We start from the raw sequence: 22,120 nt of genomic DNA on the forward strand, positions 1-22,120 counted from the left end.
AGAACACACACTCTCAAAAAACACCCTCAAACTTCAAGCACACAAACCCCAGCACCAAAAAGTCATCACAACTGTTGGCCACAGTAGAACTGGCCAGAATTCTTTCCTGCACCACACTCCCTTCCACTACACCCCAACTTTCATTCCCGGCACGAACACAGATCGGGGGCCTTCTAGACCAAACGGCAGGAAAGCTCCACCATGGTCAGCACCCAGATTTAGCCTCAGCAACGGACTGATTCCTCAATACATACCTTTTTCGTCTTCTGTATCTATCTGCAATTAGAGAGAGAGAGAGGAAAAAAACAAAACAAAACACTGTTAGGAGAACATCATCCTGGACACTCTGCACAGGGCTTCTCTTCTCTTGATGTCTTTAGGACAGCAGATTGGAAACTTGAGTTAATGACCCCAAGAGAAAATACAGAACACCTGTGAGAAAGTTGGATTCTTCGTGGAAGGTCTGTCAATGTACTTAGATTGGCAAATGTGAAACTCTTCTTCGAGGAGGAAATGCTATGCAGAGGAAAATGCTCCCTACTCTACACTTTATGACTAATGCTGTCCTTTTGAAAGCTCTTTATAGCAAGAAAAATTACGTAAAAAACTCACACTCGACTGTCTCCCTACCACCTGAATTATCTATCATCTGGAGTATACATGTGCATATCTTCATGATTTAATAAACAAAATAAATCAACATTTCCATCGCAAAGGAAGAAAGCAGAGCTTACATGCAGAATAGATGGGTCCTTCTCAGAGGCCTTGTCTCCAGAAGGCTCCTCCACCACAACATCTGGGGCAGCTAGGGAAACACAGAGCGAATGTCAATCATTGCTCATGTTGTCCAGGACGTATTCAGGCAGCTGTGCTTGATGTGCATTTTGGATGGATTTGTGTGTGGAGTGGATAACTGCTAACTACAGACTGAGATGTTCAGCAAGGCTGTCTTCCTGGGTGGATGAAGGCAGGCACAAATATGGAACAGGAAAAAAGAAAAAAGACAGCCCTTGGTTTTCTAGCTAAAGGTTACCTAATTCATGTCAAATAGTATACCTGACAAAGAGTAAACACTAAAATGCATGGTATGATTCCCAGACAGAGTCATATGACTTTTCTATGCTTTTGAGATTCAGCTAAATTGCCACTGTTTTCGTGATTTCCTCCAAGGTCACTTTTTCCTCCATAATCCATACCTGCTATTGCTGTGTTCAAAAACACTTGTGTAAGGCATTTGACTTGATGCAAAGCAAACTTATTGGAGACATAACTTACTTCTACACAAACTATCCCATTCTATTTATTCACTAATCCTTTTTTATGAAGTGAATAAAATACAGAAGATTTGAAAACAGTGAAATCTCATTACGTTGAATTGATGTCGTCATCTGTGATAATGACCTTTCTATCATTGAGGTTCTATACAATGTATGCCTGCCATTGAGTCACTGTGTGTCCTCTCTCAAACAGGCAACAGACAGTGGGACAGTTCCTTACGTGAGAATGGCATGGGAGGCACAGTCTCTGTCTACTCCAGCTGGGCATGGGTTTGCAACAAGGGGATGGGCATCGGGATTCCTCTAGGTTGACTCTGAGTTCTCACTTGCCATTGTCTATTGGGTTTGTGCTGACAGGATTTGGGTGTTTCTGTGGTTAGCTGTGATGAAGTCTCTTTGATTTTAACTCTTTGGGACAGAGGCTGACGAGTGACCCCAGCACTGACAGGTATTGTTCCACATTCTTCTTCGTGGAGCCTCACGCCTCTTACAATCTGTGTGCTGACCTGTAGCATGTGAACGTTATATGTGCCCTTCATGCCAATGACTATGTCAAAGTCTACTGTTAAAGACACAGACAGCTGCCCTGGTCTATGAGACCAGTGAGGACATCTACCCTTGATAGGCAACGTTTGGGAGCTGTGTAGACCCTAGCACTTCCAGCCATGTCCACATTTACTGGAAATTCCTCCCTTTGGCAGTAAGGACCCTGTGGCTGACTGTGAGTGTCTGTCAGTGGTCCAGGGCATCGACATAGTGATGCATGCCTGGGTTCACATAGATCTCTTCCATGTAGGAGTTGAAGAGCTTGGGCCATTCATCTCAGTTCTGCCTCTATATGAGGAGACGAGATATTAAACAAAGCTCCAGATACAGCCGCGGAGGAAAGAATGACTTATGTAAAGTGGGCTGTGAACATGAGAATCTTTGTCGAAAATGAACCGGGGGAATATGTTGTGTAACTCGTTAAAAGCCTGAGGAATCACACCACGCACATATACTCGCATTCACAATCACAGTACACACACTCATCAAAAGCACCCTCAAACTTCAAACACACAAGCCACACATCTAAAAGTCGTCACGGCTGCTGGCCACAGTAGAACTGGCCAGGATTCTTTCCTGTACCACACTCCCCTCCACTACACCCCAACTTTCATTCCTGGCACGAACACAGATCGCGGGACCTTCTAGACCAAAAGGGTAGGAAAGCCCCACCGTGGTCTGCACCCAGATTTAGCCTCAGCAACGGACTGATTCCTGAATACATACCTTTTTCGTCTTCTGCATCTACCTGCAATGAGAGAGAGAGAGAGAGAGAGAGAGAGAGAGAATGAAAGCACTGTTAGATGAACACCATCTGGACACTCTGCACAGGGCTTCTATTCTCTTGATTTCTTTAGGAGAGCAGACTGGAAACTTGGGTTAATGACCTCAAGAGAAAACATATAGAACTCCTGTGGGAAAGTTTGATTCTTCATGGAAGGTCTCCGAGTGTACTTGGATTGGCCAATGCAAAACTCTTCTTCAAGGAGGTAAATTCTATGAAGAAATAAATGCTCCCTACTCTACAGTTTATGACTAATGCAGTCCTTTTGAATGCCATCGTGAAGTAGGAAAAATTACGTAAAAAACTCATACTTGACAATGTCCCCACCAACTCAATTGTCTACCATCTGGAATGTACATGTTCATATCTTCATGATTTAATTGTAGTACAACAAAATATATCAACATTTCCATCGCAAAGGACTGAAGGAGAACATACATGCCGAATAGATGGGTCCTTCTCAGAGTCCTTGTCTCCAGAAGGCTGCTCCACTATGACATCGGGGGAAGCTATGGAAACACAGAGCAAGTGTCAGTCATTGCTGATGCTGCCCAGGATTTACTCAGGCAGCTGGGCCTGATGTGCACTTTGGACAGAGTGTGTGGATTGGATGATTAATAACTACAGATTGAGATGTTCGGCAAGGCTGTCTCTCTGGTTGGATGAAGGAAGGCACAAAACTGGAACAGGAAAAAAGGAAAAAGACAGGCCTTGGTGTTCTAGCTAAGGGGAAACTAAACTAATCCATATCAAATGGTCAATCTGACAAAGAGTAAACACTCAAGTGCATGGTATGAATCAAGACAGAGTCATATGACATTTTTATGGTTTTGAGATTCAGCTACATTGCCACACTCTTTGTTGCTTCTTTCAAAATCAATTCATAGATGCTACTTTTGCATTGATTAGCTCTCCTGTAAGATTTTGTTGTTGATGAAAAACAAACTGATTATGGGACTGAAATCAATTCTAGGAAAAGTACCTCATTAGATTTACTCACTAATTATTTTTCACAAACAAAATCCAATGCAAAAGATCTGAAAATGCTAAATCCCATGATTGAAAATAGTCACTAACAACCCTGTGATATTTTCCTCCCCGTTTTTCTTTTCAATAGACCGTGCGTGCCCTTAGAGTCAGTGTCTGTCCATACTCACGCTGCCCATGGACAGTGGGGCAGTTTCTCACACCGGGGAAGCAGGGGGAAGCACTGCCGCTCCCTACCCCAACAGAGTAAAAGATTTGCAGCAAGGTTGAGGGGGCCTGGGTCTGCACCAGTACAAATTTGAGTGCTGACTTGAGAGTGTCCTTGGGTAGGTGCTTGTAGGCTTGGTGAGCTTTCGAGGTTTATTGTGATGTTATCTCCCTCTTAACTGCCTTGAAACAGGGGCTGAGGAGCAACCACAGCACTGATAGATGACGATCAACATTGTCCTCACATCTCTGTCACCCTCTCAGCTGACCAGGAGCATGTGGGCCCTCCATGTGCCTTTCACACAATGACTATGCCACGGCCAGCTGTTACATGCAACTTCGGCTACCCTGGGCTATGTGACACTAAAGATATCTTCTCAAGATGGGCTGCGTGTGGGAGCTGTGTAGGCTCTAGCACTGCCAAGCATGGCCGTAGAAGCTGGCACTTTGTTGCCAGGTCACTGATAATCTTGTGCCTCAGTGCTGAGGGCCTGTCAGTAGTATGAACACAGGGACCCATGACTATGTTTAGATTTGGGGTCATTCATCTCGGCACCACCTTCACATGGAGAGAGGAAATATTAAGCGGCCTCCATATACAGCTGGGGGTTACGACGAGTTCATTATGGAAAGTGTGCAGTGGTGGGGAGCTTCTTTTGAAAAGGAGATGCTTGTATTGTGTTGTGTGATAGGGAAACTCTTCTGAGGACACACAGGCCCTCATACACACACGAACATTCACAATCACACCACCCAATATTGATAAACACCACCCCAAAACTCAAACACATAAATTGCACCACCCACATATCATGGCTTCCAAGGACTCCAAATTTTCCAAGTTGTTTCCTAGATTATCTGGTGCTTTCATTACACATGCTTAACCCTCATCCCCAACATGATCATGAAATCAGGGGGACTACCAGACCAAACTGGCAAGAGAGCCCCACCTCCTTCAGCATCCAGCTTTATATTTAGCAAGTGAGTGATTAAACGATACGTACATTTTTCTTCCGGTTTGTCGTCCACCTGCCAGAAGAGAAAGGAAAACACTGTGACGATCGTATCCCCCTGAAAACTGCTCACCTAGGCTTTCTGTTCTCTTAACTTTTAGACACCAGTTGAGAAACAGTGTCTGAGTCAATGACCCCAAGAGAAAACCTACAGAATACCTGGGGGAAAGCTTTGAGCACTTCATGGAAGCTATCTCAAGTCCCTTTGAATTGGCAAGTACAAAATTCTTTTTTCAAGGAAGAAACTCTGATGCTCAGGACTCTTCTTGCCATTCTCCAGTGTGAAAGTGATGCTGTCCTTTTGGCAAGCCCTCTTGGATCATATATCAGGTGGCCACAGACTCTCACTCAACATTCTCCCAACTAAGAGAATGACTCTACCATCTAGCAGGTATGTGATCACATTTTTAGATCGCAATTTTATTGAAAAAAAAAAAGAAAGAAAGAAAGCAACATTTCCATTGCCGAGGGTGGAAGGCCTTCTTACCTTCGTAGTAGATGGGACCTCCTCATCCAGATCTTCTCTTCTTAGCTCCTCCACCACAGTGTACGACACCTCCTCCACCATGGTGTCGGGAAGCTCCTGCACCACAGTGTCAGGAACCTCTCCAACCATGGTGTCTGAGAGCTCCTGCAGTACGGTGTCAGACGGAGCTAGAGGCATACAGAGTCACTGTCAGATATTGGTGGTGCTGCTCAGGACTGTCTCAGAGAGCTCTGCTTTAGGTTGATATGGGGCTAGAGAATGTGAAAGTGGGTGGTGAACAGTATGGACTGAGAGCCTTCTGGGATATTCTCGTTGGTGGATGAAAGAAAGCCAAGAAAGAGCCAGGCAAGAAAGAGAAACTAAAGCCTTTGACGGTCTAGCTCAAGGGAATCTAATCCATCAAATAGCATCTAAAATGCATGCTATGTTTCAATGACAGGATTCTGATTCCTCCTGCTCTTCTTAAAGCCAGGCTAAATTCTCACTTTCTCTAATGTTACATAACCATTTCAGCATCCACGCATTCATACATGATGCTAGTGTCTTCAGCATGTGTAATATTGGATATTTTACTTTTATTGTGATGGACTTTACATCCTATTGTGCTGCTTTTAATCATTTGTGACTATATCGGTCAATAGCATTGATTAAATTCACAATGCTGTGGACCCAGCCTTACTATCTAGACCCAAAACATTTCAAGGAATAAATCACTCTGCCTTGACGGTCTTTCCAACCCTCGTCATCTCTCCTTTCTGTTTCTAGGAATTGGGCTTTTTCAGAAACCTCATATCAATGGAATCATAAATTCTTTTTTTGTGTACGTCTGATGTCAATAAGCCCAAATTTTGCAGTGTCCATCTATATGGTACCCTATTTAAAATCTAACACACTTTTTGGGCTGAATAGTACCCCACTAGGTGGACATACCACATTTGATCCATGCAACAGGTGATGAAATTAGGGGTTCTTGCTACCATCTGACTATTGTGAATAATGCCATTATGAACATTGGTGTGTGTATGAGACACTACTTGTGATATGTGATAATAGGGTCTTGTCAAAACTCACAGAATGTCAGAGCACAAGAGGAAGTTTTAGTAGACTATATGGACCTTAATTTAATAAAAATGTATTGATACTTTTTCATTCATTTTCTTAAATGTATCTTATGAATGTAATATATTTCTAATATGGGAAATGTGAGGTACAATATAAGACCTTTGTGTATTATCTAGCATATTTTTGTGTTATTTTAACCTGTTCTAAATAACGTTTATGACGGAGCGAGGTATTCAGATAATGCTGCAAAATTAGCTAGTGTGTCAACAGGAACTGGAGACCTCGTTTACTATTGAACATGATCAGATTGTGAATTGTTTGCTTCCTGACCTCCATGGTGACAGCACCACTGATGGACTAAATACATGTGTGTTTATACACATGAAATAAAAGATAAATATGACAGCCATTTTGCAATAGTCACTTAAATATGGGACACTGAAGAATTTTTCTGGAAGTACCGTAGTGAGCATTATTTCCACAGTACCTTCATCTTGCTGGTCGATCAAGTGTGCCGTGTCTTGTGGTGAGAAACGAACTCTCTCCGCCCACTTCACGCTGCCCCTCCGATAAATATAAAGAAGAGGCTCTGTTCTTCTTTCTTCCTCTACCTTAAAGCGGCCTGGGAAATGTATGACAATACATACAACTATAGACATCTTTCTGGCAGAAGATCACAGGGAAATTAGAAATAATTTCTGCACTGCTACCCGGATGACCCTCCTGAAGCCAAGTTAGGCCGAGGGAGATCGTGCAGTTTGGTGTGCACATGAAACATCCACCAGACAGATTTTGTGGATGAATACCTTAATTTAGTTGACACATTATAGAAACACAGCAAAGCACAGTGAACGCGTCAGGTCTCCCGGATTCCAAACTCATTTAGAAGCTGCTTGTTGTGATGTTATCGCCCTAATTCTTAACTTCCTTGGGAAAGAGCCTAAGCAGTGTCCCCAAACTGTGACAAATGTTTACAGTGCTACATGGAGCCTCAGCCTTGTAGAATCCTAGAGCTAATCAGAAGCTTGTGGACCCTACAAGTGCCTTTAACACCAATGAGTGTCACAAAGTAAGCTGTTAGATCCAAATATAGCAGCCCTGGACTGCGTGACCACTGGGGCCTCCCATTCATGATGGGCTGTGTGTGGGAGGAGGTTGGCGCTTCCATGGATGGCCACAGATTCTGAAACTCCTTGCTCTGTGGCTAATGACCCTGTGGCAGAGTGGTGAGTACAGGACAGTGGTCAAAATCATCAACATAGGGACCCACACCTGAGTCACAATATGCCTCTTTGACGGAGAAGGTAAAAGTTTGGACAATTCCTCACCGCAGGACTTCCATCTGAGGAGATGGATTATTAACAAACGTCCAGATACAGTCGGGGAGCGGAAAGAAGGAGTTAATAATGTAAAGTGTACAGTAGTGAGGAGGTTTCTTTAGAAGATGAAAGCATGTCTTGTGTTGTGTGAGTGGGTCAATCTCCTGAGAAAAAACAATCTCATGCAGACTCACATTCAAAATCACATCACACAAACTCATAAAAACCCCAAATGTCTGAAACACCCAAACTTCACACCTACGTATAATCCTCGCTTCTGAGGACTAAACAACTGACCAGAGAACTTTCCTGTGTGATCACTTTCTGTCATTACACCCCTAACCCTCATCCCAGGGGCAGGATTGCAGAATCACGGGGCTTCCACACCCAATCGGTAGGAATGGCACACCTTCTTCAGAACCTAGCTTTCCCGTCAGTGACTGTGTGATTAAACAATACGTACGTTTTTCACTGCGTCTGTCGTACGCCTGTCATGGGAGAAAAGAAAACATTGTGAGGATCATATACCCCTGGACACTATTCGCACAGGCCTTCTATTCTCTTGAGGACTCGAGGATACCAGATGGGAAACAGTGCCTGAGTTAACTACCACAAGGGAAAATGTACAGAACATTTGTGGGGAAGCTTGAGGCACTTCATAAAAGCTGTCTCAAGCCCCTTTGATTTGGCAATTACAAAATTCTTTTTACTCGGAGGAAACTGCTCTGTAGAGGACACTGCTTATGACCCTACAGTGTGTAAGTAATGCTGCCCTTTTTGAATGCCCTCTTGAATCAGCTTTCCGGTGGTGGTAGACTCTCATTCGACATTGTCCTAACTAGTACACTGTCTCTATCACCTAGCAGGTACATGCTCACATTTTCAGATTGTCATTTTATTGAAAAAGAAGTGAAGCAACATTTCCATTTCTGAGGGTGGAAGGCATTTTTACCTTGAGAGCAGATGGGATCTCCGCACTGGACGGCAATCTAGGAAGTGGCTGCACCGCGGTGGTAGCGGGAGCTAGGGGGACACAGAGTCACCATCAGTTATTGGTGATGCTGCTCAGGACTATCCCAGAGAGCTCTGCTCAAGGTGGTTGTGGGGCTAGAGGATATGGAAGTGGATGGTGAACAGTATGGACTGAGCGTCTTCTGGGACATTCTCATTGTTGGATGAAGAAGGCCAAGGAAAGAACCAGGAAAGAAGGAGGAATAGAGCCTTTGAAGGTCTAGTTCAAGGAAATCTAATACATCAAATAGCATCTAAATTGCATGCTATGTTTCAATGACAGGGTTCTGATTATCCTGCCCTTCTTAAAGCCTGGCCAAATTCCCACTTCCTCTAATGTACAAGACCATTTCAGCATCCATGCATTCATATATGACGCTAGTGTCTTCAGCATAAAAAATATTTCATATTTTACTTTTAATATGATGAACTTTACATCATATTTATGCTGCTTTTAATCATTTGTGACTACATTGGTGAATAGCATTGATTACGTTCACAGTGCTGTGGACCCAATCACTGCTGTCCAGACCCAAAATATTTCCAGGAATAAATCACTCTGCCTTGACCCTCTTTCCAAACCTGTGACTCCTCTTTTCTGTTTCTAGAAATTGGGCTGTTTCAGAATCCTCGTATCAGTGGAATCATAAATGATTTTTCTCTGTAGGCCTGATGTCAACACGCCCAACATTTTTGCAGTGACTATCTATATTATACCCTATTTAAAATCGAACACACGTGTTTTGCCTGAATAGTATCCTACTAGGTACACACACCACATTTTATCCATTCAATACTTGAAGAAATTAGGGGTTCTTGCCACCATCTGACTATTGTGAATCATGCCATTATGCACATTGGTGTATGTATGAGACACTACTTGTGAAATGAGATAAAATGGTCCTGTCAAAACTCACAGAATGTCAGAGCTCAAAGAGTAAGTTTTTATAGACTATATGGACTTTTACTTAAGAAACATGTATTGATATCTTTTCATTCATTTTCTCCAATGTATCGTAAAAATGTCAGATATTCCTAATAGGAGAAACGGGAACTAGAATATAGGACTTTCGTGTATTATCTAGTTAACTTACGTGTTAATTGAAACCTGTTCTAAATAACGTCTATCAGGGAGGGAGTTTTCAGATGATGTCGCAAAATCAGCTAATGTGTGAACATGAACTAGAGACCTCTGCATCCTGACCTCCATGGAGACTGCACCCCTGATGGACTGAATACATGTGTGTTTGTATCCATGAAATAAAACATAAATATGACAGCCATTTTGCCATAGCCACTTAAATATGAGACACTGAAGAATTTCTCTGGAAGTGCCTTCGTGAGCACTATTTCCACAGTACCTTCATCTTCCTGGTCTATAAAGTGTTCCGTGACTTGTGGTGAGAAACGGACTCTTTGAGCCCGATTCTCGCTTCCTCTCTCATAAATATTCTGTTCATGTTCTGTTCTTGATTCCTCTTCCATACAGCGGCCTGTGAAATGCATGAGAATACAGAGAACACTACATATCTTGCTGGCAGAAGACAACAGGGCAATTTGGAATAATTTCTCCACAGCTAAGCAGATGACCCTCCTGCAGCCAAATTAGACTGAAGGAGATCATGCATTTTGGTGTGGACAACAAATGTCCACCAGATAGATTTTGTGGGCGACTACCTTAATTTAGTTGAGCCATTCTAGAGACACAGCAAAGCACAGTGACTGCTTCTGGTCTCTGAGATGTCAGACTCATTTAGAAGCTGCTTGTTGTGATGCGATCGCCCTGATTCTTAACTTCTTTGGGACAGAGACTGAGGAGCGACTCCAGCTCTGACAGATGTTTACAGTGCTAAGTGGAGCCTTTACCTTGTAGAATCTTAGAGCGAACCAAAAGCTTGTGGACCATGCAGGTGCCTTTCACACCAATGACTACGGCAAAGTCGGCTGTTAGATCCAGCTATGGCTGCCCTAGACTGCGCGACCACGGGGGCCTCCCATTCATGATGGGCTGTATGCGATTCCAGGCATTGCCACAGATTCTGAAAATCCCTTGCTCTGTGACTAATGACCCTGTGACAGAGTGGTGAGTACAGGACAGTGGTCAAGAGCATCAACTTAAGGACTCACACCTAAGTCACATTATGCCTCTTTCACGAAGAAGGTCAAAGGTTTCGGCCATTCTTCACTGCACGACTTCCATCTGAGGAGATGGATTAGTAACAAACGTCCAGATACAGTCGGGGAGCGGAAAGAAGGAGTTAATAATGTAAAGTATACAGTAGTGAGGAGGTTTCTTTAGAAGATGAAAGCATGTCTTGTGTTGTGTGAGTGGGTCAATCTCCTGAGAAAACACAGTCTCACGCAGACTCACATTCACTCACTATCACACCACACAAACACATAAAAACCCCAAATGTCTAAAACACCCGTACTTCACACCTACATATTATCCTCGCTTCTGAGGACTAAACAACTGACCGGCGAACTTTCCTGTGTGACCACTTTCTGTCATTACACCCCTAACCCTCATTGCTGGGGCAGGATTGCAGAATCACAGGGGCTTCCACACCAAATCGGCAGGAATGGCCCATCTTCTTAAGCACCTAGCTTTCTCGTCAGTGAGTGAGTGATTAAACAATATGTACCTTTTATACCGGGTCTGTCGTATGCCTGTCATGAGAGAAAGGAAAACACTGTGAGGATCACATACCCCTGGACACTATTTGCTCAGCCCTTCTGTTCTCTTGATGATTCGAGGATACCAGATGGGAAACATTGCCTGAGTCAATGACCACAAGAGAAAATGTACAGAACTCCTGTGGGAAATCTTAAGCTCTTCATAGAAGCTATCTCAAGCCCCTTTGATTTGGCAATTACAACATTCTTTTTTCTCGCAGGAAACTATTCTATAGAGGACACTGCTTATGACCCTACAGTCTGTAAGTAATGCTTCCCTTTTCGAATACCCTCTTGAATCAGCTTTCAGGTGGTCATAGACTGTCTTTTGTCATTTGCCCACCGAGTACCTTGTCTCTATCATCTAGCAGGTACATGTTCACATTTTCAGATTGTCATTTTATTGAAAAAGAAGTAAGCAACATTTCCATTTCTGAGGATGGAAGGCCTTCTTACCATGAAAGCAGATGGGACCTCCACATTGGATAGAAACCGAAAACGCTTCTGCACCCTGGTGGTAGAGGGACCTAGGGAAAGACAGAGTCACGATCAGTTATTGGTGATGCTGCTCAGGACTGTCTCAGAGAGCTCTGCTCAATTTCATTGTGGAGCTAGAGAATGTGGAAATGTGTGGTGAACTGTTTGGACTGAGTGTCTTCTGGGACATTCACATTGGTGGATGGAATAAGGCCAAGGAAAGAATCAGGCAAGAAAGAGAAATAGAGCCTTTGATGGTCTAGCTCAAGGGAATCTAATCCATCAAATAGCATCTAAATTGCATGCTAAGATTCAATGACAGGGTTCTGATTCCTTCTGCCCTTCTTAAAGCCTGGCCAAATTTCCACTTCCTCTAATGTACAAGACCATTTCAGCATCCATGCATTCATACATGACGCTAGTGTGTTCGGCATAAATAATATTGGATATATTACTTTTATTGTGATGAAGTTTACATCATATTTATGCTACCTTTAATCATTTGTGACTACATCGGTGAGTAGCATTGATTACGTTCACAGTGCTGTGGACCTATCACTGCTGTCTAGACCCAAAACATTTCCAGTAATAAATCACTCTGCCTTGACCCTCTTTCCAAACCTTGTGATCTCCTCTTTTCTGTTTCTAGGAACTGGGTTTTTTCAGAAACCTCGTATCAGTGGAATCATAAATTGTTGTTTTTCTCGGTAGGCCTGATGTGAACACGCCCAACATATTTGCAGTGACAATCTATATTGTACCCTATTTAAAATCTAACACATGTGTTTTGCCTGAATAGTATCCCACTAGGTACACACACCACATTTGATTCGTTCAATACTTGAAGAAATTAGGGGTTCTTGCCACCATCTGACTATTGTGAATCACGCCATTATGCACATTGGTGTATGTATGAGACACTACTTGTGAAATATGATAAAATGGTCCTGTCAAAACTCACAGAATGTCAGAGCTCAAAGAGTTTTTATAGACTGTATGGACTTTTACTTAAGAAACATGTATTGATATCTTTTCATTCATTTTCTCCAATGTATCGTAAAAATGTCAGATATTCCTAATAGGAGAAACGGGAACTAGAATATAGGACTTTTGTGTATTATCTAGTTAACTTATGTGTTAATTGAAACCTGTTCTAAATAACGTCTATCAGGGAGGGAGTTTTCAGATAATGTTGCAAAATCAGCTAATGTGTGAACATGAACTAGAGAGCTCGTTTACTATTGAACATGAGCCAGATTTGAATTGTCTGTGCATCCTGACCTCCATGGAGACTGCACCACTGATGGACTGAATACTCGTGTATTTGTACCGATGAAATAAAAGATAACTATGACTGCCTTTTTGCCATAGCCACTTAAATATGGGACACTGAAGAATTTCTCTGGAAGTACCTTAGTGAGAACTACTTCCACAGTACCTTCATCTGGCTCGTCGATAATGGATGCCGTGTATTGCGGCGAGAAACGGACTCTTTGAGCCCGATTCTTGCTTCCCCTCTGAGAAATAGAAGGACCATACTCTGCTACACTTGCTTCTTCTTTCTCACTGTGGCCTGGGAAATGCATGACAATAAAGAGAACTGTAGACATCTGGCTTGCAGAAGGCAACAGAGAAATTAGGAATGATTTCTCCACATCTACCCAGATGACCCTTCTGAAGCCAACTGAGACTGAAGGAGATCGTGCATTTTGGTGTGCATATAAAACATCCACCAGATAGATTTTGTGGGCGACTACCTTAATTTAGTTGAGCCATTCTAAAGACACAGCAAAGCACAGTGACTGCTTCTGGTCTCTGAGATGTCAAACTCATTTAGAAGCTGCTTGTTGTGATGTGATCGCCCTGATTCTTAACTTCTTTGGGACAGAGACTAAGGAGCGACTCCAGCTCTGAGAGATGTTTACAGTGCTATGTGGAGCCTCAACCTTGTAGAATCTTAGAGCGAACCAAAAGCTTGTGGACCCTACAGGTGTCACTCCAATGACTACAGCAAAGTCGGCTGTTAGATCCAACTATGGCCCCCCCAGACAGCGCGACCACTGGGGCCTCCCATTCATGATGGGCTGTGTGTGGGAGCCGGTTGGCGCTTCCAGGCATTGCCACAGATTCTGAAACTCCCTTGCCCTGTGGCTGATGACCCTGTGACAGAGTGGTGAGTACAGGACAGTGGTCAAGAGCATCAACTTAAGGACCCACACCTGAGTCACAATATGCCTCTTTCACGAAGAAGGTCAAAGATTTCAGCCATTCTTCACTGCACGACTTCCATCTGAGGAGATGGATTAGTAACAAACGTCCAGATACAGTCGGGGAGCGGAAAGAAGGAGTTAATAATGTAAAGTGTACAGTAGTGAGGAGGTTTCTTTAGAAGATGAAAGCATGTCTTGTGTTGTGTGAGTGGGTCAATCTCCTGAGAAAACACAATCTCACGCAGACTCACATTCACAATCACACCACACAAACACATAAAAACTCCAAATGTCTTAAACACCCGAGCTTCACACCTACATATTATCCTCACTTCTGAGGAGTAAACAACTGACCAGAGAACTTTCCTGTGTGACCACTTTCTGTCATTACACCCCTAACCCTCATCCCCGGGGCAGGATTGCAGAATCACGGGGCTTCCACACCAAATCGGCAGGAATGGCCCAACTTCCTAAGCACCTAGCTTTCTCGTCAGTGACTGAATGATTAAACAATACGTACGTTTTTCACTGGGTCTGTCGTACGCCTGTCATGGGAGAAAGGAAAACACTGTGAGGATCATATACCCCTGGACACTATTCGCACAGGCATTCTGTTCTTTTGATGACTCGAGGATACCAGATGGGAAATAGTGCCTGAGTCAACCACCACAAGGGAAATTGTATAGAACTCCTGTGGGGAAGCTTGAGGCACTTCATAAAAGCTGTCTCGAGCCCCTTTGATTTGGCAATTACAACATTCTTTTTGCTCGGAGGAAATTTGCTCTATAGAGGCCACTGCTTATGACCCTACAGTCTGTAAGTAATGCTGCCCTTTTTGAATGCTCACTTGATTCAGCTTTCCGGTGGTCGTAGACTCTCATTCGACATTCTCCTAACTAGTACAGTGTCTCTATCATCTAGCAGGTACATGCTCACATTTTCAGATTGTCATTTTATTGAAAAAGAAGTAAAGCAACATTTTCATTTCTGAGGGTGGAAAGCCCTCTTACCTTGACAGCAGATATGATCTCCGCACTGGACCACACTCTAGGAACCTGCTGTACCCCGGTCTTGGCGGGAGCTAAGGGGACACAGAGTCACCATCAGTTATTGGTGATGCTGCTCAGGACTGTCTCAGAGAGCTCTGCTCAATGTCATTGTGGGGCTAGAAAATGTGGAAGTGAGTGGTGAACAGTATGGACTGAGCGTCTTCTGGGTCATTTGCGTTGGTAGAGAAAAGAGGGCTAAGGAAAAAAGGAGGGCAGAAAGGGAAACCGAGTCTTTGAAAGTCTACCTCAAGGGAATCAAATCCATCAAATAGCATCTAAATTGCATCCTCTGTTTCAATGACAGGATTCTGATTCTCCTACCATGCTTAAAGCCCGGCTAAATTCTCATTTCCTATCATTTACAAGACCATTTCGGCATCCAAGCATTCATATATGTATATAGCATGTATAATATTGGAAATTTTACTATTATTGCAATGAAATTTCCATCAAATTTAGGTGACTTTTAGTCATTTGTTACCATATCTGTCAGTAGCATTGATTACATAACACTGCTGTGGACCCATCCCTGCTGTCTAGACCCAAAATATTTCTAGGCATAAATCACTCTGCCTTCATCCTTCTTCCAGTCCTTGCAATTTGTTTTTCTGACTCTAGATAGAAAATTCTGGAACTGGGCTTTTTCAGAAACCTCATATGCATGGAATCATAAATTACTGTCCTTATGTGCAGACACGATATCATTAAGCCATCCATTTTTTCAAGGTCTCTCCATGTTGTAGCCTATTTTAAAACCTGATTACTTTTATTGCAGAATACTATCCCACGAGGTGTATACATCACATTTGATCCACTCATCGTTTGATGGACTTTGGGGTTCTTTCTGTCTGGCTATTGGGAATAATGCCATTATGAACATTGGTGTATGATACACTACTGGTAATATAAGAAGTTACGATCCTGTGAAACTCACAGAATGTCACAGCAGAAAGGGTGAATTTTAATGGAATGTATGGTCTTTTAATTAATAAAAATGAACTGATATTTTTTCACTCATTGTTACAAATATATCTCCCAAACTTAAGATGTATTGAATAGCGGAAACTGGTGGGGTAGGATGTCGGTACATTCTGTATTATCTAGTCACCTTTCCTGTGAATATAAACCTGTTCTAAATAATGTCTATTAATTTTTACAAATCTGACACCTAGTATCAGGGAGAGATCTATTCAGATAATGTTTCCAAATCAGCTAATATGTGAACATGTAGTAGAGACCTTGTTCACTATTAAACATGAACCACATTGTGAGTTGTCAGAACATCCTGATGTCCATGGTGACGGCACCACAGATGGACTGAATACACATGTATTTCCACCCTCGAAATAAAAGAAATTCATAGCTTAGTGTTTTTACAAATCATAAGTCATTTAACATGGGACACTGAAGAAATTTCCTTGAAGTATCTTAGCTAGCATTATTTTCACAGTACCTTTCTCTGAATGAAAAGTATAGATGGTGACATCTTTTGAGAAGCGGACTCTTCTGACGCCCTCCCTCATTGATTCGAGAGAATCATCCTCCTCATCACAGCACCCTGAGAAAAGCATGACAATATAGAGAACTGTAGATGTGTTGTTGGCAGAAGAACACAGGGAAATTAGCAATAATTTATTCACAGCTACCCAGAAGACCCTCCTGAAGCTAAAGTAGACTTAGGAAGATCGTGCAGTTTGGTGTGCACGTAAAACACCCACGAGACAGGATTTTGAGGGCCAATATCTTAATTTAATTGAGACATTAGAGAAACACAGCAAAGCACAGTGACCATGTCCAGTCCCCTAGTTTCTAAATGTATTTAGAAGCTTCGTCTCCCAAGGAAACTCATGCAGACACCTTGGGGCCTTAGTGCACTCTTCTGTGATGAGAAAAAGTTACCATGGCCTACCTATAACTATTAACTGATGAGGCTAAAAGTGATTGAACAGAGGTAAAGCTTCAGAAAAATAAGTGACCGCTTCCAAGTCATTACTCCTTAAGTGCCCAATCATTGTGTGACTGCAAGTTCAAGCTAGATGTTTGGTAGTGGTTCCATCTAGAGAGTGGACTTGGATGACTCCACAGCATTAGAAGGTGGTAGGTTCCTTTTCATTGTTTCCATAGTGATGATGCTTTCTATCTCATGGAGAGTATCTGTTGTCATCTCCTGGAGTGCCCACAACAACCCTACAGCCGGAGAGGTAAAGCAGGTGCTGAGACCCATACTTTACAGTGAAGATCACAGAAATTTGGAGAGATTAATCAACTTGCCCAGAGTCACAAGAGCGACCAGTGATGGGTTTGGGGTATGAACATGTTTGGTGTCCTGAGGACAGAGTCCCAGAACCCCTCTGAAACCTGACTCCATTCTCGGCATGCCTGAAATAAACGCTCTTCTCACTGTCTCTCTGAAGTGCTACTGCCCTAGGTTACTGTGCGATAGAAATAATGCCCTGGAAGAGGAGGCTGAGCCACTAGGAGTCCAATTTTGTCACAGTTTCCAGCTCCAACTTTCTGTCTCTGACCCCACATATGACACTTCCCCCCGATCATAGCCCCTCAGAGGAATAAGGACGTCCCAACCTGTGGCCGTCCTCCCGCAGCGTCAGCCCACAGTCAGCTTTCTCACTCTGAGACTTCTCCATTGCAGAGGACTCTCCTGGGTCACAAGTGGTCTGGGTGACTCTCAAGTCAACTCAGAGCATTCTGGACCAACTGCCTGCCATACGACAACATTCTAAATCTTAGCAACCCTGGACTTGATACCAATGACCCGAGGATGTGGTGCTTTAGGCATTCAATGATTTAAGTCTGAAAGCTCCACTGTCTGTTTATTGCTCGGAGCAACAGTCTGAGTAGCTTGAGGTAAGACCTGGCTGAAAGCGGACTCTGGTTGTTCCAGCACTGAGTGTGCACCTTCCCCGCCCAAGTCCGTCTTCAACAAAATTCAGAGTCTACTACTACGTCCTCCAACTCTAGATCATTCGGTGGCAGTGGACAGAGCCCCATGTCCTCTGACAGGGGTCTCTCCTTAGACAGCCTATGACCCCACACCAGGACCCTTGAGGAGAACGACCAAGCCCTCCTAATCTAAGTCACCCAGTGTTCATTCCACCTATTCGAAGGCTCTGTCCCATTTCACAGCTTTCCCAGACAGCACCCACATTCCCAGTGATCCTGTCCACATCCGCCCATGGACATGCCCCATGACATCCCAGCTTCGCTCCTTTCTAAAATCTCTGCATTTAGACTGCTGATGTTTGGCACCTATTGTCACATCCACATTCTGAGCAGTTGACCTGCAATTCCCCTTTCCTGTCATGTCTACTGCTGAGGTGGGCTCTCAACCACTGTGAATCCATGGAAAAATACTCCCCACTTGAAGTAGTGTGGGAGGGCTCCCTCTGGATCTGTTCTCTGCACGAGTGGGGACAAAGTGTTTACTAGGGAATCTTACATTACTCTAACTTGAGGAAAATTGTTAAGGCAGTCCACTTGAGAGAAGAATCCTAAATATCAATCAAGTTATACTACAATCCTATAAAGACACTTACAAGCCTGGAGTCAAAATGAGAGAGGTGGCAATGGTTTTACAAGATGACAAACAGATTTTCGGTAGTTTAACCAGCCCTTTTGAAGGAGCGGCATTCACAATATCAATATGAACGTACCTCTACAACAAATGAAGTTTCCCATCTCAAGGTCTCGAGCAGTGAGTCTCTGAGTACTTCTCGCCTCCTCTCTCTCAACTCACAGAGTGACAGTTGCAACGAGCAGTGAGTCTCTGAGTACTTCTCGCCTCCTCTCTCTCAACTCACAGAGTGACAGTTGCAACGGAAGGCAAGAAGCGCATCATCACATTACCACGGTGACGGGTCATGTCACAGAACTTTCAGAATGAGCGCACGCTGCACATTCTGGGTCCAACTGCTGCTTTCGAGACACTTGTGTGTTTACATGGGCAAGAGCGGCAGTTAAGAGAATTAAAACAGAAAACGTGTTTTCTTTCAAAAATGAACACCAGGCTCCCAAATTGTTATTCTCTTTCTGAAAAACATGATATGTGAGAGAAAACAACTTGCCCATGCAAACAGAGTTAATAATGATAATTTCAGGCTGAACATGTCAAATCTAACACATTGGCCGTATGAAGTTGTTCCATTCTTGATTACAGTATGATCCGCATCCATTTCCACTACTCCTGAGTCACCAGACTTTTCTACAAAACAACTGAAAAAGTGTTCCACATCAATTCAAAAGCAACATTAGTAGAAATCAGATTTCGAAAGTTGTATTTTTCTCCAAGCATATAACTATGTTATATAAATTCTCTTATTCTCTAAACCTATATTCTTTATCTACATACTTATATAAAACTCTATGCTGAATTATTTCTCAGTCTCTGTGAATTCATGGGACAATTTCATGTCATTATGTATATTCAAGACTGGCTCTTCACTGAAAAAATAAGAAAAAGAATCACTGTATTTTTTTAATAGTGGGTTGGGCGATAATACATAATCAGTGATTTTGTAAATAAAATTGTAGATGACCCAAAACTCTAGATAGAATTCATTGTGTGTTCTGGCTCATATGTGGACCAGTCACACTCATTCTTATTTTGTTTTATTTTAGTTTTTGATTAAGTTTATTGGGGTAACATTGCTTAATACAATTATATACTTTTCAGTTGTATATTATCATTTGACATGTATATATTCTATTGTGTCTTTACCACCCAAAGTCCAGTTGCCTTCAGCTACCATATATATGATCCCCTTTACCCACTTCACTTCCCTCTACCCTCCTCTATTTAATTACTTTTGCCCCGTCAAACTACCCCCTCCTCCCCCAACCCCTACACTTTGGTAACACTAGTCCATTGTCTATGCCCACGAGTGTCTGTTTGTTTGTCCTGTTCATTTGTTGCTTTTAGATTTATATCTCACATATAAGTGATGTCATGTGATTTTCAACGTTTTCTGTCTGGCTATTTCACTTAGCATGATTATCTCGAGGTCCATCCATATTGTATCGAATGGCAGTATTTCATCTCTTCTTATGGATGAGGAAAATATTTCATTGTATATATGTACCACAGCTTCTTTAGCCAATCATCTACCGTAGGAAGATATTTCATTGTATACATGTACCACAGCTTCTTTAGCCAATCATCTATCTTTAGCCAATCATCTATCGTAGTACAATCATCTATGCACTGACCACTGTGAATGATGCTGCTATGAACATCAGTATGCAAATATCTTTTTGGATAAGGATTTTCAAGTCTTTGTGGTAAATACCCTGTAGAGGGATGGCTGGATCATATGGCAGATCAATTCTTCGTTGTTTTTTTTTGCGGAAATTCCATACTGTTTTCTATAGTGGCTGTACCAACTTGCAGTGCCACCGGCACTGTATGAGGGTTTCTTTTTTTCTGCATTCTCTCCAACATTGGTTATTATCTGCCCTGTTGATTATAGCTACAGGTGTGAGGTGATGTCTCATTGTAGTTTTAATTTGCACTTCCGTAATAGCTAGCAATGTTGAGCATCTTTTCACATACTTGTTGGCTATTTGTATGTCCTCTAGGGAGAAGTGTCTGTTCAAGTCCCTTGCCCATTTTTGAAAGGATAGCTTGTTTTTTTTGTTGTTGTTCTTGAGTCGTACGAGTTCTTTGTATATTTTTGGATATTAGGCCTTTATCAGAGGCAAAGCTTGCAAATATATTTTCCCACTCGGATGCCTTTTTCTTTACCTTGTTGACGGTTTCTTTTGTTGAGCAGAAGCTTTTGTGTTCCATGTCGTCCCATTAGTTTACTTTTGCTTTTGCCTGCCTTGCTTTTGAGGTCAAATTCATAAAATCCTCTTTACGTCCAAGGTCCTTGAGCTTAGTTCCTATGTTTTCTACTATGCATTTTACTATTTCAGGTCTTACATTCAGACCCCATTTGGAGAACAGTATAAAGCAGAGGACTTCCTCTCTGCTGTCCCCTCCCTGTGTGTTCATGGTCAATGGAGAATCAATGTGGAAATATAGGAAAAGCCTATAGAGACATGTGAGGGTGTCAGTGTTATCTGGTGGTTCATAATAAATGTCAAAAGACATACAGAAATTTACCCGTTCTTAAGTCCAGAGACCAAAGCTAGAAAGCTATTGAAGGGAGAAAGAAACACAATCAGATTTTTATATATGTTCTATAGCACTTTTCGAAATTCCTACAAGGCTGTTATTCCTGCTGCTCTTTGTGTGTGTTTATAGACATACACGCATACATAAATATATACATACATACATACACACAAACACATACATGTGTTTAGAACTTTCCATTCAAATTGGTGGCCTGAAACACTGGCATTATTTTGCTGGTCGTCATGGGTTGGCATTCCGACGAGGGGCAGTGGGCTGGCACTTTTCTGCTCTGTGATATTGAGTCTTAGCAGAGAAGTCCCACATGCAGGAAGAATGGACTAGCAGGCATTGGGAGGCTCTGGAAGTGACTCAATCCCATGTCTGTAGCTAGACCTGGATTTGGCTGAAGGATACACATGCCAGTGTGGCCTGGGTGTCCTCACAGCAAGGCACTTTCAAATGATCCAGATCTGGTACTGGGTGGCTGATAGCTCACAGGGCAGTGACCTGAGTGATCAGGCGGATGCTCATGGCCACGTCAAGCATAACCGTACATGGACACAGTGTTGTTTCCAAGGCATCTGTCAATGAAAAGAAACATTAGTGGCACTTCTGGTTTATAAGGAGGGGCCAAGACCCCAATTCTACTTGGGAAAATTATTGAAGAAATTGCAAACATGTTTGAATCTTTCACATGTATAAACTAGTTTTAAAATACTCACTAGCAGATGTAGATCTCCAAACAATGGGTACAAGAAATGGCACCTCTTCCCCACAGCCAAGTGTACTAAAGATGTGGAGTCGACTCCTGCCTCCACCACCATGACCTGTTTGACAAGTAAACACAACCACTTAGGAAATCTTACCGGAGACTTTTGC

The 22,120-nt window shown here is 42.6% G+C and overlaps 1 long non-coding RNA gene across 1 annotated transcript; it reads right to left on the reverse strand.

The window, feature by feature from the left end:
* Positions 1–6,956: 6,956 nt before the first annotated feature.
* Positions 6,957–10,088, reverse strand: LOC120586566 (uncharacterized). The gene is made up of 4 exons (XR_005648731.1): positions 10,055–10,088; positions 8,635–8,705; positions 8,146–8,170; positions 6,957–6,985 (listed from the first exon to the last, which is right to left on the reverse strand). It is a non-coding gene; the product is annotated as an uncharacterized LOC120586566 (long non-coding RNA).
* Positions 10,089–22,120: the final 12,032 nt, after the last annotated feature.

Source organism: Pteropus medius, unplaced genomic scaffold (assembly GCF_902729225.1).
Source record: "Pteropus medius unplaced genomic scaffold, Ma_sr-lr_union100, whole genome shotgun sequence".
In the NCBI taxonomy this organism is placed as follows: domain Eukaryota; kingdom Metazoa; phylum Chordata; class Mammalia; order Chiroptera; family Pteropodidae; genus Pteropus; species Pteropus medius.